Here is a 27,002-nt window from a genome sequence, read left to right as displayed (position 1 = left end):
AATGATGTCTCCTTTGTAAGCACAAAGGGCATATCCAATTTCCAAAAATTTGGAATTAGGGTTCGAGAGGATTTGAGCTGATGCAAATGAGGTCTTGCCCACTGAAAAAGACATGAGCTAGGTTTTGAAAGGTTGAAAATGACAAGAATAGTGAGAGTCATCCAACAACTCAGGAGAAAGATTTTGAAAATGAGTGCCACGAAGGAATAACAACACAAAAATTGATAACCCAATTTTGGGGCTGTTACATTTTATGTATGCACAAAAATAACACCATGGCAATTCTGCTAAAAACAACGTCAGTCCGGGTTAGTTCCATTCAAATCATGCAAGTTAGAGTCCAAAACAAGGTCAAAAGTGTTTGGAAAAGTAGATACGATGGAGACGTATTAGTGTTGCGTTTGCACTAACCTCATTTATTTTTCCGAGTGTTTGTCTTGTTCTATCGTTTTGAAGGATTCACGAGGTGGTATCATCACGAGACAACTTGGTCATGTGAAGGTGTACACGATGCGCGACACCAACATGTTCGACATTCTCATAAAGGATGGGTCACTCTTTCATTGTTGTCTCCTTCTTGTTGTCTACATGATACATCTCTCGAACGGAGGAGCGACATTGGAGATTGGCTCTATGGACCTTCAAATTGAGGAGTACTCGGACTTATTGGATGCACCTTTGAACCTTGACACCATGGAGTACTTGGTTGCGCCATTTCTTCAACTTAGTCCAACTACAAGTCCGTCCACGACAACCGTTTCCATGGTGATGAGCATCACGATCCGAAGTTGGATCTTTCCCAAGGGGGGGGGAGATGATGCGGTGCATCCCACGTTCATCCCCATGTACACTGCGACAACTCTCTAAGCCCCAAGAGGACATATGATGAGACCTCGAACATACACCATTGGACACAAGGTGAACTCGCTCCTCTCCGAATGATAACTTTCCACATGTGAGTGAAGGAAATATGCCCTAGAGGCAATAATAAAGTTGTTATTTATATTTCCTTATATCATGATAAATGTTTATTATTCATGCTAGAATTGTATTAACCGGAAACTTAGTACATGCGTGAATACATAGACAAACAAAGTGTCACTAGTATGCCTCTACTTGACTAGCTCGTTGAATCAAAGATGGTTAAGTTTCCTAGCCATAGACATGAGTTGTCATTTCATTAATGGGATCACATCATTAGGGAACGATGTGATTGACTTGACCCATCCGTTAGCTTAGCACGATGATCGTTTTGTTTGTTGCTATTGCTTTCTTCATGACTTATACATGTTCCTATGACTATGAGATTATGCAACTCCGAATACCGGAGGAACACTTTGTGTGCTACCAAACGTCACAACGTAACTGGGTGATTATAAAGGTGCTCTACAGGTTTCTCCGATGGTACTTGTTGAGTTGGGATAGATCAAGATTAGGATTTGTCACTCCGATTGTCGGAGAGGTATCTTTGGGCCGTCTCGGTAATGCACATCACTATAAGCCTTGCAAGCAATGTAACTAATGAGTTAGTTGCGGGATGATGCATTAAGGAACGAGTAAAGAGACTTGCCAGTCATGAGATTGAACTAGGTATTGAGATACCGACGATCGAATCTCGGGCAAATAACATACCGATGACAAAGGGAACAACGTATGTTGTTATGCAGTTTGACCGATAAAGATCTTCGTAGAATATGTAGGAACCAATATGAGCATCTAGGTTCCGCTATTGGTTATTGACCGGAAATGAGTCTCGGTCATGTCTACATATTTTTCAAACCCGTAGGGTCCGCACGCTTAACCTTCGGTGACGATCGGTATTATGGGTTTATGTGTTTTGATGTACCGAAGGTAGTTCCGAGTCCCGGATGAGATCGGCGAGATGACGAGGAGTCTCGAAATGGTCGAGACGTAAAGATCGATATATTGGACGACTGTATTCGGACATATGAAAGGTTCGAAGTGATTCGCTTATTTTTCGGAGTACCGGAGAGTTACGGGAATTCGCCGGGGAGTATATGGGCCTTATTGGGCTTTAGGGGAAAGAGAGAGAGGAGGCTGCGCGCCCCAAGGCCTAGTCCGAATTTGACTAGGGGGAGGGGGGCGCCCCCTCCTTCCTTCTCTTCTCTTTCCCTTTCCTTCTCTCCTACTCCTACTACATGGAAGGGGGGAATCCTACTCCCACTAGCGCCATAGGAGGGCCAGCCCTCCCCCTCCTCCACTCCTTTATATACGTGGCTAGGGGGCACCCCATAGACACACAAGTTGATCATTGATCTTTTAGCCATGTGCGGTGCCTCCTCCACCATAATCCACCTCGGTCATATCGTAGCGGTGCTTAGGCGAAGCCCTGTTCCGATGGCATCATCATCACCGTCATCACGCCGTCGTGCTCACGAAACTCTTCCTCGTAGCTCTAATGGATCGTGAGTTTGTGGGACGTCACCGAGCTGAACGTGTGCAGATCACGGAGGTGCCGTGCCTTCGGTGCTAGGATCGGTCGATCGTGAAGATGTATGACTACATCATCCACGTTGTCATAACGCTTCCGCTTATGGTCTACAAAGGTATGTAGACGATACACTCCCCTTTCATTGCTATGCATCACCATGATCTTGCGTGTGCGTAGGATTTTTTTTGAAATTACTATGTTCCCCAACAGTGAGACATGGCTACTACCTCAAATATATGTGCTATGCATGACTAGGAACAAAGAGGAAGACCATCGACAAGACGGTGAGGACACCAAGTACAAGGACCAAACAGAGAAGCTACCAGAAATCTACAGCCACCAGACGACAGGTCTGGACCGGACATCCGATCCCTGGAAGCCGTACAAGCCAGAAGGCCCAGCCCCAACTCTACAATGACCAGACGACCACACGTCCGACACCTTTCAGTGCCCGGACGACGGACGTCAATCGGACGACTAGTGCCACCTTCACAGAACGATATTAGCATAAGTCCGTGGACTCCCGGGCGCCCGGACCGTCCCGAGCCACCGGACGTCCGACCACTACCGGATGTCCGGTACCTCCCTGTGCGCTGCGGGCCTTTGGCCTTGTATCCCTCTCCCACTTACCCATTCGTGGCCTAGACTATATATATACTCCTCCACCTCCTCCTAGTTAGGGTTAGCGTTGTGTTAGCTCATATGTGAGATAGAGCTTTGCTCATCCATCCGGATCTAGTCCATCGCGTGGGACCAACACCTCTTTGGATAGGATCAACCTTGGATTCAAGACCCCTAACGGGAAGACATCAAGACCTCCTCACGGAGAATAACTGGTTACCCTAGGTATCGTCCTTTGTTGGATTTGGATCTTGTATCTCTTTGTGTTTCGAGGATCTAGCATATGTGTTTTCACGGCCCTAGATTTGCTTGTAACTAGTTGCATGAAAGCATTCATGTCATCATATTTAAATTTAAGAATTTTTAATTGGGGATTGATAAACCATAGCACAAATGCAATTCAAATAGGTTCAACCAAAATATTTTCAATGACCTCAAAATATCCTTTTAAAATGTTCATGATTTATAGAAAAAGGTGAAAGCCTCTACAAGAGATGACACATATTTTTCCAGGACATTTTGGTCATTGAATTAAATCATTATGATATTTGAGTTTGAGTTTAAAATTTACCATTAAATATTGGTTTCTCCAAATATTCTGAAATTTGTTGTGTGGTTTGAAATAAATTCAAATATTCCTCAAAAAATTTTACAGAATTAACCAAAGTGTTTTGGTTAGTATTTTATTTGCAAAACAGTAGCAGAAATTAGAAAAACTGAAACAAATAATAAAAGAGAGGGAGACAAGGCCACTAGGCCACCTACTTGGCCCAGCCGAACCGGCCCAGCCCACCAGGGGCTGGACCGTCTTCTACCTCTCGCCAGTAGGACGAGAGGCATGTGCCCGCGGCATGCACGCACGCGCTCGGCCACCTCCTCTGTGCCTGCTTGCCCTGGCTCTCCCTGGACGTCGCCATGCACCCCCCGGGCCCCTCTCACTCTCTCCCGTGCTCTTCCCCTCCTCTGCTCTCTTCCCCGAGCGGAGCTCACCGTCGACGCTCGTCACCACCGCGGCCACCATGCCCCCGCCGACTCACTAGCGTGCCCATCAGCTCCGCCTCATCACCACACGTCGACAAGCCAACGACCACGACCTCGGGAGCCCCTCATCGCCGGCATCTTCGTCGACATCAAGCTTCGGCACCGACGACTGCCGCCGTCGATTCGCTTGCTCCAGCTCCTCCCCGACCCTGTCGTGCTTCTCCACCGAACCGCTGTGAGCTTCTGCTGCGTTTCCCCCCTTTTCCCGCTGTTCCCCACGCCCTCTAGCCGTCGCCCCGTGAGCACTGAGCTCCAGCCATCACCATGGCCGGCGAGCCTCGCGCTCCCGAGCTCTTCCGCTCGTCTCTGTAGCACCCGCGTGCTCTCCAAGTCCCTACGAAGCCGTAGAAGCCCTCGTTTGGCCTCCCCGTGCACCGCAGCGACGCATGCCTCGTGCCCGTGGCTTCGGCAGCCGCATGGCTCAATGCTGTCGCCAACTCCGGCGACCTGCGCCCTCCTGCTACCTTCATTGGATGCGTGGGAGGAAGGGCTACAGACAGGTGCCCTTCGCGCGTCGAACCGCTGCCGGAGCAGCATCTCCGGCGAGCTTCCGCCACGGTTTTGGTCACCGCCGGCCAACTCCGGCGGGCTGACGTGGCGTTGGCTTAATTAGGCTAACCGCCAGATTAGCACTAACTAATTAACCTCCTAGGTCACTGACAGCGCCCCCCCTGCCTGCTATTTTTTTGGTTAGGAATTAAGTAACCTCAATTAGTCCTTTGTTACACTAACATGTGGACCCCACACGTCAGGTTTGACCTGGACCCGGTCTGTTGACCTGCTGAGGTCAGCATGACGTAGTGCTGATGCAGTAAATACTTTCTCGATTTTAAATAAATCCAAAATGATTTATTTATTTTAGAAAATAGCCAAAACTTCTAAAAATCATAGAAAATCAACCATAACTCCAAATGAAATAATTTATATATGAAAAATGATCAGAAAAATCCAATCTATCCATCTATGGCATTTTCATGCATGTTAGAACAACTTATAGCTGCTGAATTGGACAAATCAATAAATGGCATTTGAAATGCCTTACATGGAGTTTGAATTTGAACCTTTGGTTCAAACCAACTTCATTTAATCTGGTTGCTAGATGCATTAGCCCAAACACCAGCATATTGCCATGTCATGATCATACATCATGTTGTGGCATTGCATTGATTGTGTTCTTTCTCAGTTGCCAGTGTTTGTCCCCCTCTCGATAGACGTGGTTCTGACGATGAGCTCGATGACACCGATGAAGAACTATACTATCTTCAGAAGTGCCAGGCAAGCAAAACCCCCTTGTTCATTCCGATACAATCCCACTCTCTCACTCCTGCTCTTTTACTGCATTAGGACAATGATGATTCAATTGTTACATGCTGCGGTAGTTGAACCCCATTCCTCTGCATGACCTGTCATTGCCAAAGTAAATAGATGAAACCCACTAGCATGAGTAGGAATTGTTTGAGCCCTGACGTGCCTACTCATTCATGCTTGTTGTCATGCTTGCTACTGCTTAGAGTTCAGTCAAGTCTGATTCATCGGGAATGAATTGGAACGTGGTGAACATGTCCTACTGTTGTGAGCTAAGAGTGTGAACACGATTTGGTAAAGGTATCGGTGAGAGGCCATGTAGGATTACATGGTGGGTTGTCTCATTGAAGCCGTCCTTAGGAACTGAGTTCTATGTTTGTGATCCACGAACAACTACTACCACACATTGGAATGCTTAAGTGCCCCTCTCGACTTATTAACCAACCTGATCTCCGTCCAGGAGTTGCAACTAGTTTCTGGTGTTTGTAAGTTGTGTTAGTAGTCTACCAAGTGGCACCCGGTATAGGTGGGCTTGGGACAGACTAGGCACAGAGGCCCGGTGTACCAAGTGGCACCCGGATGGTGGGCTTGGGAACCATGTACACATCATTTGGGGCCGTGCGCGACACCCCGGCCGGATCTCCTTGCGGATGGAACCCGAATAGGCGACAAACCTGGACGAGAGACCTGTATGGTTAGTCAGGTCGTGGCCTACACCCTCGCTAGGCTTCCACTTGAAGGTTGCCGAGATACATGACATGTACATGGTGATAAGTGGTGAGAGCGTGTGTGAAGAAGTACACCCCTGCAGGGTTATTGTCATAGCCCTAGCTCAGCCCTTGTTGTCCTTGCTTGATCTTGTTGCATCATGTTTAAATTTTATTGAAAGTTGAATTGGGGAAAGTGGAAAGCCTCAGAAGTCTTTTACAAAAATGATCAACATTAAAAATTGTTTCAAATAAACCCAAGAAAATGTTCCTATCAAGCTATAAAAATATTGGCAAGAGGTAAAACTCAAACAAATATTTTTGGAGTCTCAGAAATATTTATTTTGGGCATTTGGAATTAATTCAATAACTATTTGAGTTGGATTTATATTTATTATATATATAAATATATGTTCAATAATTCTGAAAATTGTTGTGTGGCTTTGTATAAGTCCACTTAGTTGACACAATTATTTTCATGAAGTTTAAAATTGATTTAGTATTTTAATAAATCAGAAACAAATGCTAGAAAATAGAAAATAGAAATAAAAGGCAGAAAGGAGAGTACCTGAGCCACTTACCTAGCCTGCACTGTGTTGGCCCAACACTGTTGGCCCAGCCCATCTCTCTCCCTTGTCTTCTTCCAGCTCACGCCAGAAGGACTAGAGCGCGCATGGCCGACGCCCGCCGGCATGCGCACGACCACCTCCTGCTTGCCGTTTTGCCCTAGCCCTCCCTGGTGAAGCCACGCCCCCCTCGACCCTCTCTGGCTCTCCCAGCGCCTCTTCTCTCCTCTGGCTCCTCTCCACCTCGCGCCCGAGCGCACCGCGGTGCGCTGCCGAGCACCACAGTAGCCACTGCCACTCCCTCGACCTCTCGAGCTTACCAAGAGCTCCACCGCTTCATCCTTGACCTCCACACCAAGCAGCGCAACGTCCGACGCCCCACAATGCCGCCTTTGCCCTCGTCTTCAACCTCAGGCACCGAAGATCGCCACCGCCGATTCGAAACCTCCGGGCCGTCCCCGAGCGCGCTAAGCATCCCTCCAGCCTCTATGTGAGCTCCTACGCCATTTCCCTATTACCCCGACGCCGTTCGCGACCTGTAGCCGTTGATTCCGCGCTGACCGAAACGCCCCACCGCACGAGCTCGACGTCGGCGTCACTTCGGTGACCATTTGGTCATCCGTCGGTGTGAAACACGTTCGCAACCTTGCGTAGTGCATCCCTAGCGCACTGGTTCGCTCGACCGCGAGCCGCAGCAGCAAAACTCACGAACACCGAACTCCGGCCGCCGCCTCGCTCACCACCGCCGATGCCACAGCTCACCCCATCTCCTCTCGCTTGCTCCTTTGGATGTGCGCGAACCCGAGGAACTCGTAGAAGCAAACGGCGAGGCAAATGGTTGCCCGTAGCTCGATCCCAAGAAGCATCCGTCGTCGGATGTGCTCGCCGGCGTTCAACTCCGGTGAGATGACATGGCATCATTATCTTAAGGCTAATTAGCGCGTTAATCTTGCCGTGTGCCACTGACAGACCGGCCCCACCCCCTAGTTAACCGAGGGGTAAACCCTTGTTAAATTTTCCCCTAACCAACATGGACCCCACACATCAGTTGACCCGCTGACGTCACCGTTGACCGGCCCCACCTGTCTGTGACTCGAGCCAGCACTGTGAGACTGACCAGTGGGACCCACTGGTCAGGTTTGACCTGGATGGAGCCTATTGACCTGCTGACATCAGCATGACCTAATGCTGACGCAATAATACATTTTCTGGATTTATTAATAATCAGGAAATTCCAGAAAATGTCTAAAACTTCTAAAAATCATAGAAAATTATCTATAACTCGAAATAAGATAAATTATATATAAAAAATGATCAGAAAAATCCAATCTATCCATCTGTACTGTTTTCATGCATGTTTGAGCAAGTTAACCTCACTGTTTAGGATGAAACATCATTAGGACAAATTTGATAATAGATTTGGTGTTGGAATTTGATCTAGCTTTGAATTCCACTTCAACAAAAATGACTTCCTGTTGCATTAGTCCAAATCACATCCTATTGCCATGTAATGATCATGCACCATATTGTGCATTGCGTTGATCGTGTTTCTTCTCTATTGCCGGTGTTGTTCCCCCTCGGTAGACGTTGTTCCGACGTTGTGATCGTTGACACTTATGAAGTCTCAAGGCTATCTTCAGAAGTGCTAGGCAAGCAAAACCCCCTTGTTCATTCCGATACAATCCCACTCTCTCTCACTCCTGCTCTCTTTTACTGCATTAGGAAAACAACGATTCAACTGTTACATGCTGTGGTAGTTGAACCACTTTCCCCTGCATGACCTGTCATTGCCATAGTAAATAGATGAAACCCACTAGCATGAGTAGGAGTTGTTTGAGCCCTGATGTGCCAACTCATTCATGCTTGTTTGTCATGCCTGCTACTGCTTAGAGTTGAGTCAGGTACGATTCATCAGGAATGAATTGGAATGCGGTGAACGTGTCCAACTTTTGAGAGCTAAGTGTGTGAACACGATTTGGTAAAGGTAGTGGTGAGAGGCCATGTAGGAGTACATGGTGGGTTGTCTCATTGCAGCCGTCATCAGGAACTGAGTTCTGTGTTTGTGATCCATGAACAGTTACTACCACGCATTCGAATGCTTAAGTGCCCCTCTCGACTTATTAATCTACCTGATCTCTGTCCAGGAGTTGCAACTAGTTTCTCGTGTTTGTAGGTAGTGTAAGTAGTCTACCAAGTGGCACCCGGTACAGGTGGGCTTGGGACAGACTAGGCACAGTGGCCCGGTGTACCAAGTGGCACCCGGATGGTTGGCTTGGGAACCCTGTACACATCGTTTGGGGCCATGAGCGACACCCCGGCCGGATCTCCTTGCGGATGGAACCTGGATAGGCGATAAACCTGGACGAGAGACTTGTGTGATTAGTCAGGTCGTGGCCGACTTCCTCACCAGGCTTCCGCTTGAAGGTTGACGAGATACACGACGTGTACATGGTGGTAAGTGGCGACAGCGTGTGTGAAGAAGTACACCCCTGCAGGGTTATCATTATCTATTCGAATAGCCGGATTCCTCGGATATGCAAACTTGCACCCCTTGCATAGTTCATAGACAAGTGAAAGTGGATAATCTAAAATGTGCAAGATAAGTGTGAGTGCTATGGATGGCGTTCTCGCAGGGAGACGGGAGCGGAACCATAGTGGTGTATTGGTATGGTGAATTTGTGGACTCGTGTGCGCCACCTCAAAAGAGTTACTTGCAGTTGTAGTTCAGGTTAGCCACGGAGTCAAAGCTAGCTTGCTACAGTTAAACTCCACCACCCCCTTTGTTGATACCGATGCATATGTAGTTAGTTCTGATGTAAGTCTTGCTGGGTACATTTGTACTCATCTTTGCTTAATTTATGTTTTGTAGAGAGACATCAGTCTCGCTAGTAGTTCCACATGGACTTCGATGTTTAGCTTGTTACCTCAGCTACGATCTTGTAACCTTGGGAGGGTCTTGTAGATAGTCAGGCTTCTGAGCCTTCTTCATTTGTAGTTGTTTGTACTCAGACAAGTTAAGCTTCCGCATGTGCTAGTTGATTGTATGCTCTGTATGTTGGGTCATGAGACCCATGTTTGTAATATCTCGCTCCTCGGAGCCTAATGAATAAATACTTTGAGTTGTAGAGTTTTGTTGTGATGCCATGTTGTATTTACACATATCGAGCATATTGTGTGTATGATTGATGCTTGGTATGTGTGGGATCCGACAACCTAGTTGTTTATCCTTGGTAGCCTCTCTTATGGGGAAATGTAGTCTTGTGCTTCCAGGAGCCATAGTAGTCCGCTACAGCCCGGTTCACCGGAGTCGTGCTAGCCCCGCACTACTGCTCCGGAACACTTGACTGGCCGGCATGTGTTTCACTTCGTTCCTGTGTCTGTCCCTTCGGGGAAATGTCACGCGGTGACATCCGGAGTCCTGCCTAGCCTGCTACAGCCCAGGTTCCCGGAGTCCTATTAAGCAAGTGCTACAGCCCGGATTCGCACGCTGCTGACCGACATGCTCGATGTTGATTCATGTATGCCTGTCCTCATAAGTTAGTGCCACTTTGGGTTCACGACTAGTCATGTCGGCCCGGGTTCTCTGTCATATGGATGCTAGTGTCACTATCATATACGTGAGCCAAAAGGCGCAAACGGTCCCGGGCCATGGTAAGGCGACACCCGTGGGAATACCGTGCATGAGGCCTCAAAGTGATATGATGTGTTACTGGCTAGATCAATGTGACTTGGAATCGGGGGCCTGACAGTTTTGGTATCAGAGCCTGAGTTCCTGTAGGATTACCAAGCCAAGCTGGTCGAAGTCGTGTCTAGAAATGCTTTAGTTATATAAGGGAATTGATTGTGGATGGGAACGTAAGGCTCTTTTACTCCTTATCCTCATGACCTTCTGATCTGAGTCATCTTATCTTTTCTACGGGGTTAAGAACCAGGCTTCTCTTCTATCTCTCAGGATGACGTGTTACTAATCCATAGACTCGTAGGATTGATGAATTCAAGCCCGAGTTTGGTTCCTACTACTTCTGTGTGTTGACTGTTCATCTCAGAACTTTGATATTGTGATGCTAAGTGGTTATGCCACCATTTTATAGGATGTCTCAAATCATTTTGAGCATTTACAACCGTTATGCTGTCCGAGTCATCCCAGGTCTCTAAATAGTCTGATGCATTTGCAAATCCCTTCCTCCCGTTCCTGATGCCTTTGGGCCAGTTCAACACACTAATCGGTGAGTTGAGGTACTTTATTGCCTCGACATATATGTTGGAGCCATTAGTATGACCCTAGGCATCTTAGAGAACCACCCATAATCTAGCCATGCTTTATATTCCCAGTGTGATGATTCTGGCCACCATTCTCGAGAGCATCCCGTGATGCTACTTAGTAGTAGGTATTCTACTCCTGGGTTTTGAACCCGAGATTCACCCTACTTCATGTTGTTAGTATTTGCTAGTTCACTTAAGAAATTAGAACCTTGTGATAGTCCTCGAGGTCTGTGGTATATCGTTCTTCCAATACCATGAGCCAATACGGCAGAAGTTATTTGAACCAAAAGATCACAATCAGAGTACTCTTGAGGAGTTCTCCATTCATAATTGTGACTCTGCCAGTCCCACCTCTCTACATGGGTTATCCGGAAGAAACCTGTCGGACTTAGTTCGACATACTAATCTATGCATCCACAACTCAAAATGTAATATGCTCATTGAGTTGTCCATTCTCAGCTGTATTCCAACCATCATCTATCAATTGATAGTCAGGAATAGTTGTGCATTCGTGTTCATCGATGCCAATTATTCTTGTGGTCCGTCAAGCCATTCTATTCCGGAATGACTAGGAGAAACAAACTCCAGTACCTCGTCCACTTCTAGGATTGTGTCAAAGTAGTTGTATTTCGCGGATCAAAATGCCAATCCAGCTTTTGCTCTGTTCTACCTTCAAGTGTTACCATCTTTATGCCAGGAATGTCATGAGAATTGCACCGCCTCTTATGAACTCTTGACGTAGTGATACTTCTCTCCATCATTATTCATTCCTCGGTCCTGTGTTGTTGTAACTGGAATGCCAACAAGTGAACCATGATGTGTGAAATCAATACTCCTAGCAACTGTGTTGCTTGGTAGTTATGGACATTATTATCATTCTTAGCATGTTGGTTATCGAATCAGTATTCTAGGATTGATCGTGCTACCTTGTCCTTATTTCTGGTGCACTCTTCGATCTTGGAGTTAGGATTGAATTCCTTGCTTATTTGATCATATCGTATTGCCCTGAAAAGCAATATTGTTCTTGAGCTTAGTGACATATCGGTGGTTCGTTATTTTCTGAATATATTCTCGGAGGTATCACCAGGCTGTCACCTGATCGCTATGTTGAGTTTGTGATCAAGTTGCTTTCTTGTAGCCACCCTTTTCTCCAAGAATCTGTGTTGGATATCCCTGAGCTAGTTGGTTAAGCTTAACAACAACTTGGAGAGTTGGAAGATAAAAGCTTGTCCTACCACGCTCATCCCTAAGGGATATCTTGTATCCGTGTTGAAGAAATGTAATATCTTCGTCGATTGATCCACGTGATCAATTGTCGGCACTATTGTCTTATCAATCCTTTGATTTGAGTGTGGGCTATCGTCAAATCAAATTAGAACCAACGATGTTCGTAATCTTGTCTTACTCATGGTTGATCCCTCGAGCATACACCATTACATCTTTTAGTCTGACCAATGCTATCACCGTGTTCACATGATGGCGGAAGTCCAGTGATATGGAAATTCGATGAGTTGCTATTGAGCCCATCAGCAGCATTTTGTCTCCCCCATGATTCATGTTGAACATTACACTAGTGTTGGAAACTTTATGAGCATTGCCCTCATGTCCCGTTCTTGAAGCATATGTCCGGTTGAAATATGTGTCTTCCTCTAATTCATGTGCATCTGATGCAAGTTGCCGCCGTGGATTCGAGAAAGCTTGTTTTGCTTCCTTTGGAATCATCCCAAGTTAGTCATGCATGTGCGAAGTATTCTATGGGTTGATAGGCTCGCTACCTCCAGTCCATATGTGTCCCTAGCACACCAAGCCACTGATTGATTTGTTCAAGGAGAAGAAGTTTCTTCTTAAGAGCTAGACTTACGCAAGGACTTCGATATCCTTGTTGATGGTTTCACCCCTGAACTCGGTAGTGTTTCATTGTGAGACCACCAGCTGACCATGCTTGTCTAGGACAGCGCGTTCACAAGCTTGTAGCAGAATTGGCTCATGTTTTGGAGCTTACTACCGTAGTTCATTTCCCCGAGAATCTCGCAATGTCATATCGTCGAATTGTGTTGCAAACTTTCATTTTTCTTTCTAGACTTGATGAGTCTGGAATGTCCTGACATGAACCAGATCCGAATCTCAGGCAGATATGATGGTTGGAACACACTCCAAGAACTATAATATTGGTCTCTCTGTAACCAGTAAAGTGGATGTCGTGGGCAACACACCCAGCTGGAAGACCTATTATTGTAGTATCTTGATTGAGGAAGTTGGCCACCACCCCATAAGGATTTTGTAGGATTTACTCCAGAAGTTGTTCCTTATGGATCCTTTGTATTCCGAGGTCCGGCCTTTACTTGATGACCATGTTGATGCCACTTTGAATCATGATAGTGGTGTCTTAAACATCAAGGAGAACATTAGAAGCGGAGTGCTAAATGTCTCTCGGTCGATCATCCAGATTTTGTTTCCTTGGCATTGCTAAGGTAAAATCTGAGAAAGTGTTGTCTCCCTTTGCATCTGCATCGTCCATCACTATTCATCAGGGTAGTATGAGGTGTTGCTAGAATCCTCGACACGGATGTTGGTAAGACCTTGATGAATAGGGAAATGCTCAAGTTCTTAAGAGCACACTCAGTCACTAGGTTATATCCTCGATATCAATTAGGATGTGTCTCCCATTTGCCGAGTAGTTCTATAACCATAGTTTCCTTTCCGAACTGAGTATGCCATTTCCTTGAACCCCTTCAACGATCATCATGAATTGCTCGATCTCCGAGGAGATCGTTTCCTATGGATTATCCTTTCGTCGTCATTGAGTTGAGTGAAGATCTCGAGAGCAAGGATATCAAGATCCACAAGAAGCAAGGAATCAACATTTGGATCATGAAGATTGTAATAGTTCGAGTCCCCTCTTACTTTTACCCTATGCTTGAATCTCAGGACAAGATTCCAGTTTAGTGGGGGTGAGTTGTCACAGCCCTAGCTCAGCCCCTGTTGTCCTTGCTTGATCTTGTTGCATCATGTTTAAATTTTATTGAAAGTTGAATTGGGGAAAGTGGAAAGCCTCAGAAGTCTTTTACAAAAATGGTCAAAATTAAAAATTGTTTCAAATAAACCCAAGAAAATGTTCCTGTCAAGCTATAAAAATATTGGCAAGAGGTAAAACTCAAACCATTATTTTTGGAGACTCAGAAATATTTATTTTGGGCATTTGGAATTAATTCAATAACTATTTGAATTGGATTTATATTTATTATATATATAAATATATGTTCAATAATTCTGAAAATTGTTGTGTGGCTTTGTACAAGTCCACTTAGTTGACACAATTATTTTCATGAAGTTTAAAATTGATTTAGTATTTTAATAAATCAGAAACAAATGTTAGAAAATAGAAAATAGAAATAAAAGGCAGAAAGGAGAGTACCTGAGCCACTGACCTGGCCTGCACTGTGTTGGCCCAACACTATTGGCCCAGCCCATCTCTCTCCCTTGTCTTCTTCCAGCTCACGCCATAAGGACTGGAGCGCGCGTGGCGGACGCCCGCCGGCAGGCGCACGGCCACCTCCTGCTTGCCGTTTTGCCCTGGCCCTCCCTGGTTAAGCCATGCCACCCCCTCAACCCTCTCTGGCTCTCCCAACGCCTCTTCTCTCCTCTGGCTCCTCTCCACCTCGCGCCCGAGTGCACCGCAGTGCGCCACCGAGCACCACCGCAGCCACTGCCGCTCCCTCAACCTCTCGAGCTTACCAAGAGCTCCGCCGCTTCATCCTCGACCTCCACACCAAGCCGCGCAACATCGGATGCCCCACAACGCCGCCTTTGCCCTCGTCTTCAACCTCGGGCACCGGAGATAGCCACCGCCGATTCGACACCTCCAAGCTGTCCCCGAGCGTGCTAAGCACCCCTACAGCCTCTATGTGAGCTCCTACGCCGTTTCCCTGTTACCCCGACGCCGTTCGCGACCTGTAGCCGTTGATTCCGCGCTGACCGAAATGCCCCGCCGCACGAGCTTGACGCCGGCGTCACTTCGGTGACCATTTGGTCATCCGTCGGTGTGCAACGCGTTCGCAACCTTGTGTAGTGCATCCCTAGCGCACTGGTTCGCTCGACCGCGAGCCGCAGCAGCAAAACTCACGAACGCCGAACTCCGGCCGTCGCCTCGCTCACCACCGCCGACGCCACAGCTCACCCCATCTCCTCTCACTTGCTCCTTTGGATGAGCGCGAACCCGAGGAACCCGTAGAAGCAAACGGCGAGGCAAATGGTTGCTCGTAGCTCGATCCCGAGGAGCATCCGTCGTCGGATGTGCTTGCCGGTGTTCAACTCCGGTGAGATGATATGGCGTCATTAGCTTGAGGCTAATTAGCGCGTTAATCTCACCATGTGCCACTGGCAGACCGGCCCCACCCCCCTAGTTAACCGCGGGGTAAACCCCTTTAAATTTTAACCTAACCAACGTGGACCCCACACGTCAGTTGACCCGCTGACGTCACCGTTGACCGGCCCCACCTGTCTGCGACGCGAGCCAGCACTGTGAGACTGACCAGTGGGAGCCACTGGTCAGGTTTGACCTGGACGGAGCCTATTGACCTGCTGATGTCAGCATGACCTAATGCTGACGCAATAATAGATTTTCTGGATTTATTAATAATCAGGAAATTCCAGAAAATGTCTAAAACTTCTAAAAATCACAGAAAATTATCTATAACTCGAATTTGAGCAAGTTAACCTCACTGTTTAGGATGAAACATGATTAGGACAAATTTGATAATAGATTTGGAGTTGGAATTTGATCTATCTTTGAATTCCACTTCAACCAAAATGACTTCCTGTTGCATTAGTCCAAATCACATCATATTGCCATGTAATGATCATGCATCATATTGTGCATTGCGTTGATCGTGTTTCTTCTCTATTGCCGGTGTTGTTCCCCCTCGGTAGACGTTGTTCCGACGTTGTGATCGTTGACACTGATGAAGACTCAATGCTATCTTCAGAAGAGCCAGGCAAGCAAAACCCCCTTGTTCATTCCGATACAATCCCACTCTCTCTCGCTCCTGCTCTCTTTTACTGCATTAGGACAACAACGATTCAACTATTACATGCTGCGGTAGTTGAACCCCTTTCCCCTGCATGACCTGTCATTCCCACAGTAAATAGATGAAACCCACTAGCATGAGTAGGAGTTGTTTGAGCCCTGATGTGCCTACTCATTCATGCTTGTTTGTCATGCCTACTACTGCTTAGAGTCGAGTCAGGTCCGATTCATCGGGGATGAATTGGAATGCGGTGAACATGTCCTACTGTTGAGAGCTAAGCTAGGAGTACATTGTGGGTTGTCTCATTGCAGCCGTCCTTAGGAACAGAGTTCTGTGTTTGTGATCCGTGAACAGTTACTACCACGCATTGGAATGCTTAAGTGCCCCTCTCGACTTATTAATCTACCTGATCTCTGTCCAGGAGTTGCAACTAGTTTCTCGTGTTTGTAGGTAGTGTAAGTAGTCTACCAAGTGGCACCCGGTACAGGTGGGCTTGGGACAGACTAGGCACAGTGGCCCGGTGTACCAAGTGGCACCCGGATGGTGGGCATGGGAACCCTGTACACATCGTTTGGGGCCGTGAGCGACACCCCGGCCGGATCTCCTTGCAGATGGAACCCGAATAGGCGATAAACCTAGACGAGAGACTTGTGTGATTAGTCAGGTCATGGCCGACTCCCTCACTAGGCTTCCGCATGAAGGTTGCCAAGATACACGACATGTACATGGTGGTAAGTGGTGACAGCGTGTGTGAAGAAGTACACCCTTGTAGGGTTATCATTATCTATTCGAATAGCTGGATTCTTCGGATATTGAAACTTGGACCCCTTGCATAGTTCATAGACAAGTGAAAGTCGATATTCTAAAATGCGCAAGATAAGTGTGAGTGCTATGAATGGCGTTCTCGCAGGGAGACGGGAGTGGATCCATAGTGGTGTATTGGTATGGTGAATTTGTGGACTCGTGTGCGCCACCTCAAAAGAGTTACTTGTAGTCGTAGTTCAGGTTAGCCACTGAGTCAAAGCTGGCTTGCTGCAGTGAAACTCCACCACCCCCTTTGTTGATACCGATGCATATGTAGCTAGTTCTGATGTAAGTCTTGCTGGGTACATTTGTACTCACGTTTGCTTAATTTATGTTTTTGCAGAGAGACTTCAGTCTCGCTAGTAGTTCCACGTGGACTTCGACGTTTAGCTTGTTACCTCAGCTACGATCTTGTACCCTTGGGAGGGTCTTGTAGATAGTCAGGCTTCTGAGCCTTCTTCATTTGTAGTTGCCTGTACTCAGACAAGTTAAGCTTCTACATGTGCTTGTTGATTGTATGCTCTGTATGTTGGGTAATGAGACCCATGTTTGTAATATCTCACTCCTCGGAGCCTAATGAATAAATACTTTGAGTTGTAGAGTTTTGTTGTGATGCCATGTTGTATTTACACATATCGAGCATATTGTGTGTATGATTGAAATGCTTGGTATGTGTGGGATCCGACAACCTAGTTGTTTATCCTTGATAGCCTCTCTTATGGGGAAATGTAGTCTTGTGCTTCCAGGAGCCATAGTAGTCCGCTACAGCCTGGTTCACTGGAGTCCTGCTAGCCCCGCACTACTGCTCTAGAACACTTGACTAGCCGGCATGTGTTTCACTTCGTTCCTGTGTCTGTCCCTTCGGGGAAATGTCACGCGGTGACATCCGGAGTCCTGCCTAGCCTGCTATAGCCTGGGTTCCCGGAGTCCTGTTAGCCCAGTGCTACAGCCCGGATTCGCACGCTACTGACCGACATGCTTGGTATTGATTCATGTATGCCTGTCCCCGTAAGTTAGTGCGACTTTGGGTTCACGACTAGTCATGTTGGCCCGGTTTCTCTGTCATATGGATGCTAGCGACACTATCATATACGTGAGCCAAAAGGCGCAAACGGTCCCGGGCCATGGTAAGGCGACACCCATGGGAATACCGTGCGTGAGGCTGCAAAGTGATATGAGGTGTTACTGGCTAGATCGATGTGACTTGGAATCGGGGTCCTGACAGTTATCATTATCTGTTCGAATAGCCGGATTCCTTGGATATGGAAACCTGGACCCCTTGCATAGTTCATAGACAAGTGAAAGTTGATACTCTAAAATGCGCAAGATAAGTGTGAGTGCTATGGACGGCGTTCTCGCAGGGAGACGGGAGCGGATCCATAGTGGTGTATTGGTATGGTTAATTTGTGGACTCGTGTGCGCCACCTCAAAAGAGTTACTTGCAGTCGTAGTTCAGGTTAGCCACTGAGTCAAAGCTGGCTTGCTGCAGTGAAACTCCACCACCCCTTTGTTGATACCGATGCATATGTAGCTAGTTCTGATGTAAGTCTTGCTGGGTACATTTGTACTCACGTTTTCTTAATTTATGTTTTTGCAGAGAGACTTAAGTCTCGCTAGTAGTTCCACTTGGACTTCGACGTTTAGCTTGATACCTCAGCTACGATCTTGTGTCGTCAGCAGGATCTAGTAGATAGTCAGGCTTCCCAGCCTTCTTCATTTGTAGTTGTCTGTACTCAGACAAGTTAAGCTTCCGCATGTGCTTGCTGCTTGTATGCTCTGTATGTTGGGTCATGGGACCCATGTTTGTAATATCTCTCTCCTCGGAGCCTAATGAATAAATACTTTGAGTCATAGAGTTTTGTTGTGATGCCATGTTGTATTTACACATATCGAGCATATTGTGTGTATGATTGAAATGCTTGGTATGTGTGGGATCCGACAACCTCGTTGTTTATCCTTGGTAGCCTCTCTTATGGTGAAATGTAGTCGTATGCTTCCATGAGCCATAGTAGTCCGCTACAGCCCGGTTCACCGGAGTCCTGCTAGCCCATCACTACTGCTCCGGAACACTTAGACTGGCCGGCATGTGATTCACTTTGTTTATGTGTCTGTCCCTTCGGGGAAATGTCACACGGTGACATCCGGAGTCCTGTTAGCCCAGTTGCTACAGCCCGGATTCACACGCTGCTGACCGACATGCTCGATGTTGATTCATGTATGCCTGTCCCCGTAAGTTAGTGCCACTTTGGGTTCACGACTAGTCATGTCGGCCCGGGTTCTCTGTCATATGGATGCTAGCGACACTATCATACACATGAGCCGAAAGGCGCAAACGGTCCCGGGCCATGGTAAGGCGGCACCCGTGGGAATACCGTGCGTGAGGCCGCAAAGTGATATGAGGTGTTACCGGCTAGATCGATGTGACTTGGAATCGGGGTCCTGACATGTGTGATCGTTCTTGTTGGTTGAGTTATTCTCTCGTGTTTCCCCTCTCGTTCTTCGTGTTCATCGCCGATGTCATATGGGGTTCCACCCTACATCAGGATGCCATCGCGAACTTCTTCTCTTCCTACATTAGGATGCCATCGCGATCTTCTTCTCTTCCTCATAGTTGTGCAACCGGAAGATTTTTTCAACCTTCAATGCCCATGATAGGCACTCTTCGAGGTCATTGCTTCCATTGAACTTGGGCATTGTGAACTTTAGCTTGTGGTAGCATTGCTCTTCATTGTGTTGGGGTTGGGGATGATGACGTCCTTGACAAGGAGGATTGTCTCCCTCAACTTGCTCTTGTCTTGGAGGATTTCCATTATCTTCTTCTTGGTGAACGTGATCTTCTTGTCGATCTTGTGGAGGAGCTTGAGGAACTTGATGGTGCACTCTTGATTGATAAATCCTCTCTTCAACTACTTCGTGAAGCGCTTCTTGTTGGTCACGAGCTTGGCGGTTGCGTGCGGCGACGACTCAACTTGAATCTCGGAGGACAAGTTGCGCCTTGATCAAGTGCTTGAGCTTCACATAGATGTTGTTCTTGACGTTGTGCCTCGGCATCTTGTGCATCTTGATGTAGGAACGCTCGCTCTTCCTCTTCTTGTTGACATTGGCATTGTCGTTGTCGTGCTTGCGCACAAGTAGCTTGGTTTTTACGGTGTTGTTGCTCTTGAGAGTCGTTTTCGTGCACAAGATTGCGATTTGCTTGATGATGAGGACATCAATACCATCGTTACACCCACAATCTCTGCCGCTATACATACTGGACCAATTACAAGAGCTCACACATGCCAATTAAGTTATCAGGTACTTTTGTTTCTTGGTAATGATTCTAATGTTCATGAGAATGTGATGCTGCCTAAATTGGATGCATTTGTCTTGCTTACAAATGAAGAGCCTAGCTTGGACAAGAGGGATGAACATTGGAGCAAGATTAAGCATGGAGATGATGGCATGCACAAGGGGAACAAGAACGGAGTTACAAGGGATGATTTTAGGACTTTGAAGCCACCATAATGAGTGCTAATGAGTGCATGAAGCCTTGGACGAAATATACAAGATACCACTTCATAAATTTCGTCCAGAGGCTATTATAGGTGCTGCGTCACCTTATTATTGGGCCAGGCCCATGTAATTTCGAAATACATAAGTATAGGCAATTTTTAGAGTCCGTATGTGTGGGGAAACAAGAGATAGGGTTGGTTTCGGACCCCTTCCCCAAGGGACACCAAATTCCCCCCCTCTTCCTCCATATATAAAGCCCTTAGGGCACCGTTTAGACTTTGGGTTTTGTTTAGATTAAAAGTTTGCCATAGCTGCAACTACGCGTACTTCGTTTTTGTTCAACGACCAGACAAAGACGTCACAGAACCCCACCTTCATCAATAAAGCTTTCATCTTATGTTCGCAATATCCAGATTGCAATCTTAGTTCCTTGCCTCTTCTTCGTTTGCTTGTACGAGATAGACCTTCATGGCCAGGTTGATCGTGCTCCGAAATGGTCAATAACCTCTCCGAGTTGGTTTAGCGATTTCTAAGGTGCGATGCATTCGCACGTACGTAGTTGGATCGTCAAAGTCTACTCCTCCAAAATGAAAATCATCATCTCATTGAAAGACGGGACACCTTTGCCTCTATCACGTGTTATCAGATTTCTAGGTTGTTCGGTGAGATTTTACAGTATTTCATAGTTTAGATCGAGTCTGTTCTTCATACCTATTGTCCATGAAAAAGCCAAAAAAAATTAGGGTTAGTTCATCCGATCTTAACATGTTTGAGCCTTTGCATAGTCTTTTTAGTCTTAGAGTTTAAAGTTCTAGTCATAAGTTGTCACCGCGCCACCGCACCATCATCATGGCCCCTACCATCTGCCACCACCGCTTATCCGCCACCGCTTTGAATCCGTATCCATATACCACCACCAATCTGTATCCATATACCACCACCGCTACCACCACTGCTGCCATATCCTACAACCATATATCCGCCACCAATCCGAGTTCCTTTCATGTTAGGTTTGTTTTTGAGATCCATCTAATTTTTTATTCGTGTTTCCTTGCCTGAGTAGGTTTCGGAAACAAAAGAGTCTGGAGACCCTCGGGCAGTTTTTAGGACAAAATTTCAGCGACCGAAAATATTTTTTCCCTATCCTATTTCCAGGCTTTTCTGAGTCTTTTAAGCCACGTGCCATCATAGTGATATTTTGTCACACTTTTTCATCGTCGCTGCCCTGATTTCTGAAAAAATAGTCAAAAAAATTCCGTGCACATCCTGTCATTTTGACCTGGGATGTGTCTTGAGACACTCACCATTATAGTGATTTTTCACAAAAAAAAGAGGAGCGCAAAAAAATAGAGCGAAAAAATTCAGAGTGTGTTCTTCCCTTGTTTACATGCAGCACCGTGATTTTGTTAATGTTCTAGGCTCACGTCTCTAGCATGGTCTAGCCTAGGACCAGCACAGTACCGTCATTGAGCGTATATTCAACTTTGCCTCTCCGAATTGATTATTGCTGACCTTTTTTTGCTACCATATTATAAGCCTTCCCAGCTCCACATACATCTACGTCGTGCATTTGACTCTCCCTGGCAATCGTTCTATCTAAGCTTTTGAGTGTTTTGACTACAACGGTTGCCGATCACCACCTGCTGCTTGGTAAGAACTGGTAAGATTTTGAGATTCGCTTGACGAATTTGTGACACACCAGCACCACTTCCTAGTAGTCCATAGGATCATATTATTGTGTGTTTCTATTGCTGCTAACCATGGTAGGATCACAAGCCGACGAGATTGACTGGGAGAACATGACGAACAAAGAGTTACATGATAAGTTTCAGCAAATGATGAGTGGACAGGTGGAAGATGTGCTAAACAGATTGGAAAAGGCCATGGAGAAGATAGATGGCATTGAGAAGGTGTTCGAAACAAAGCTCGATAACAAGTTTAATGAATTTCTCGCACATCTTCCACAACCACCACCCGCTACACCTTTTGCACCTCTACAACAACAACAACAACAATAACAACATCGCCCTCCAAATCAAGTGGGACGAGCAAAGCGCGTTCCCCTTGAGCCTAGTCAAACATCTGGTGCCGCTGTACCTACTGTTGATGCTTCTGTAGCTCCAGCTGCTACTAAAGTGGTGGAGGACCATTACGAGGATGAGGTTGATCAAAATCAGAACTACGTGCAACCACCAGCACCACCACCACCAGGTCGTCCTCATGCAGATCATCGCAACGGTAGGGCTGCATCACCTGAGGTACGAGATCATGACCATCTTCCTAAACTAAAGTTGAATATTCCACCATTTGAGGGTACATATGTTCCTGATATATATCTTACTTGGAGTTAGAAACTGAACAACGATTTTTATGTTTACAATATCCTGAGGAGAGACATGTTCCTGTTGTTGTTTGTGCTTTCACTAGCTTTGCCTGTGTTTGGTGGTCTGAACATTGTAGATTATATCCTATTCCAGCTACTTGGGCTGCTTTGAAAACTACTATGCATACTCACTGGGTTCCACCATATTATCAACGTGAATTGCTTCAAAAAATGTAGTGTTTAAGACAAGGAAATTTTTTTGTAGAAGAATATTATCAGGAATTACAAACTGGCATGATTAGATGTGGTATTGTTGAGGAGAATGAATGTAACATCCCAAAATTCTAAATTTTGGAATGTTATATTAATTAACTAAATATATGTTTGCTTGTTTGATTGATTGACTGAAAATGAGTGAAATTTGAAACTTTCTGAAAGTTTAATGAGAGGGAATAATATGACTTTGCCAAATCTTTCACTTTGTAATTTGATCCTCACGAATTCAAATTCATTTCATCACAAAACCCTAGAGTGAAGATGATATGACTTCTTCATTTTGAAATGAAAAGGGTTTGAAAATATTTGAATTCCATATGAAAATATATCAAATTCGAAACTTTATGCAACTCAATGATTTTCACGAGAGAAGATAAAATGACTTCTTCAATTAGATGAAATAGAGTTGGAAGTGGTTTGAAATTCAAGTTCAAAACCATTTAGGAGTTATTTGGGTTTTATTCAAATTATTTTTCTCCAAAAATAAATTATATGGACAATAGGGAAAAATGATCCCCTACAATAAAAAAATGGAGAAAAAAATTAATTTGAAATCATTTTGGAATTTTAAGTTGTTTTCATTTGGTTTTAAAATGCAATAGCAGCACTATTTGACTTTTGTGAATTGTTTTGTATTTTATTTGCCTATGAAAATAGTTCATGTTTTAGGATTTCTTTTCCTCAACATTTTGATATATTATATGCCTAATAATAGTTTTACTCTATTATTTGGTTCTTTTCTTTTTATTTCCGTCAGTAACAAAAAAACAAATCGAGGAACGGTACCACGCCGAGGTCCATGAGCCAGCAGGCCTAACATCACGCGCTCGGGACCGAATCCCTTCGGCTCGGTCACCGATCTCCTTCCCCTCTCTCTTCTCCCACTGACACCGGGGCCCACCATCTTCATCCTTATACCGCAAGCCACGCGGAGCACCACCTCCGTCGGAATCCCGATCTTCACGGGATCCTCGCTCCCCGAACCGCCCCCTGCCCCAAGCCACAGCCCCTATATAAACCCCGACCCCCTCATTTTGTCCCCCTATTTACCCTTGTTGAAACCCTCTGCCTCGCCTAAATTTCATCGCTGGAGCACCGCATCTCCGCCGCACCATTGTTGCCCTGCCGCTCCACCCCGACCACCTCGTCGCCATCCGAGCCCATCCCCAACCTCCCCTCGATCCCCTGCACCTATACGACTCCTTCCCTGAACTCCGGCACCACCAGAACCCTCCCACCACCAACTACCGAATGCCATCACTACCGTCAAGCTCGCCGACGTCGCTCCAGTCATCCCCGAGATCGCTGCAGCTCACCCACGTGCTTGTCGTCGTCCGACGCGTCGACAGGTGGCCTTGCCGTCACCGGATACCCATCGGAGCAGCCTCGCCCTCCACACCTAAGCCGCCCGCGGCCATCTTCTCCGTCACCGACGACATCTGCCACCGTGGTAAGCCACCAGACCCTCCTGTCCGTCCGATCTTTGATTTTCGGTGTAGACTAGATCGCGGTGAATGGTTAGGTTTTTTTGTAGATCGGTTTTATATACTGTCTATTCTCGGTTTAGATCAAACTGGCCCCTCTGTTTCTTTTTAATTTGCCCGCGCTGCCACTGTTTCTCGTAGACTGCAAGCGCTCACTCTTTAGTCTCCGCAGAGCACACCCCCAACGAACCAGAGACTGCCACGTCACCGTTGGCCGATCCATAGACTTTGGTATTTTTCGTTTTTGTTTTAGATTTCAGAAATAGTTCATGTTTTAGATTGTTAATATCTTTCATGTTTTAAATACAAAATGAGTGATTCTTTTTGCATTGGATTCAAAATTTCTTTAAGTTTCTGTTAGTGCAATTGGATTTCAAAATTTAATAGCTTAAATTTTAACTATTTCAAATATGCTTCAAACACTGTTTTGGCTCTAGTTTGAATTCTAGAATAGATTTTTGGTTGATTCTTTTTGCTACTGTTTTGCTATTGTTTTGTCTATCCAGTAGCATATAGTTATTTATTTATTTTTTATTTTAAAATAGGTTTATTGAGAAAATAGTATTGTTTTGCTTATGTAGTTGTTTTAGCATATAATTAATGTTTTTAATTATTTTTTAGTTTATTCTTTTTGTAGATTTTTACATGTTGTCATATGTTTCTATTAGACTACAGTAGATAAATTTTTCGTAGTCATTTATTAGTGTTTAGCTAATGTTTTAGTATTTGTTTGTTTAGTTCATAGTGATAGTTGATAAAATAGTTTTATTAGTTTTAAAAGTAGTTATTTTTGCCACTTCAAGTTATGTTTTTATTGATTTGGTTATTTAGGAATAAATTAGTTTTCATAATTATTTAATATTTTTTACTATTTTCTTAGTTGTTTGCTAGTTGTTATAGTTGTTCTCGTGTTAACTAGATAGTTATAATAGTTTTCATACTAATTACTTTTGCTAGCAAATGCTTTAGTAAACTATGTTCTGTTGTTTGATCAGAATTATATTTTCTTTAATGTAGAATAGTTATTAGAGTAAATTAATGTTGTTATGATAATATTTTTTTGTGGGTTGGTCTCCACTAATTTTCCTTGAAGTTTTCTTTTGAAGTTTTCCTTTGGTTTTCATTTGTTTTTCTTTGAACTTTATTGTTTTCCTTATTGCTTTTGGTTGTTATATTGATTGATAGAATTGATTACTAAAAATGTTGCTTATGTGAATACAATGTTTGACTATATAGATTTCCTTGGAGTGACGAATAGTTTATCAATGTTTCCGAGAGTGTTATTATCTTCATCAAGTAATACCAGGCAAGTTCACCTTGACCATGTTTTACATACCTATGTTTTATTTGCATGTAGTAGCACCCTTTCAACAATCCCTCTAGTAGCGTTACTGAATCTTGTAGTTAAGTAGAATGCATGAGGTACGAACCCATCTCCCTGTTACCAAGCCCGGGACGTTATATAGTTTTAATGCCACGCTATAGTAGACGGGGTTTGGTATGAGTGCACGTGAGTGGTGTGAAGGAGGATGTAGACGTTGTTGGGCCTCCAAGTGCAGAGGTTTGTAGGACAGTAGCAAATTTCCCTCAAGTGGATGACCTAAGGTTTATCAATCCGTAGGAGGCGTAGGATGAAGATGGTCTCTCTCAAGCAACCCTGCAACCAAATAACAAAGAGTCTCTTGTGTCCCCAACACACCCAATACAATGGTAAATTGTATAGGTGCACTAGTTCGGCGAAGAGATGGTGATACAAGTGGTATATGGATGGTAGATAAAGGTATTTGTAATCTGAAATTATAAAAACAGCAAGGTAGCAAGTGATAAAAGTGAGCATAAATGGTATTGCAATGCTAGGAAATAAGGCCTAGGGTTCATACTTTCACTAGTGTAAGTTCCCTCAACAATACTAACATAATTGGATCACATAAATATCCCTCAACATGCAACAAAGAGTCACTCCAAAGTCATTAATAGCGGAGAACGAACGAAGACATTATGGTAGGGTATGAAACCACCTCAAAGTTATTCTTTCCAATCAATCCGCTGGGCTATTCGTATAGGTGTCACAAACAGCCCTAGAGTTCGTACTAGAATAACACCTTAAGACACAAATCAACCAAAACCCTAATGTCAGCTAGATACTCCAATGTCACCTCAAGTATCCATGGGTATGATTATACGATATGCATCACACAATCTCATATTCATCTATTCAACCTACACAAAGGACTTCAAAGAGTGCCCCAAAGTTTCTACCGGAGAATCACGACGAAAACGTGTGCCAACCCCTATGCCGAGGTTCATGGGCGGAACCCGCAAGTTGGTCACCAAAACATACATCAAGTGAATCACGCGATATCCCATTGTCACCAAAGATACGCACGGCAAGACATACATCAAGTGTTCTGAAATCTTTAAAGACTCAATCCGATAAGATAACTTCAAAGGGGAAACTCAATTCATTACAAGAGAGTAGAGGGGGGAAGAAACATCATAGGATCCAAATATAATAGCAAAGCTCGCGATACATCAAGATCTTATCACCTCAAGAACACGAGAGAGAGAGAGAGATCAAACACATAGCTACTGGTACATACCCTCAGCCCCGAGGGAGAACTACTCCCTCCTCGTCATG

Source organism: Triticum urartu, chromosome 7 (genome assembly GCF_003073215.2).
Source record: "Triticum urartu cultivar G1812 chromosome 7, Tu2.1, whole genome shotgun sequence".
Lineage (NCBI taxonomy): Eukaryota > Viridiplantae > Streptophyta > Magnoliopsida > Poales > Poaceae > Triticum > Triticum urartu.
The sequence above is the reverse complement of the archived record's forward strand: the minus strand, read 5'-3'. Positions refer to the sequence as shown.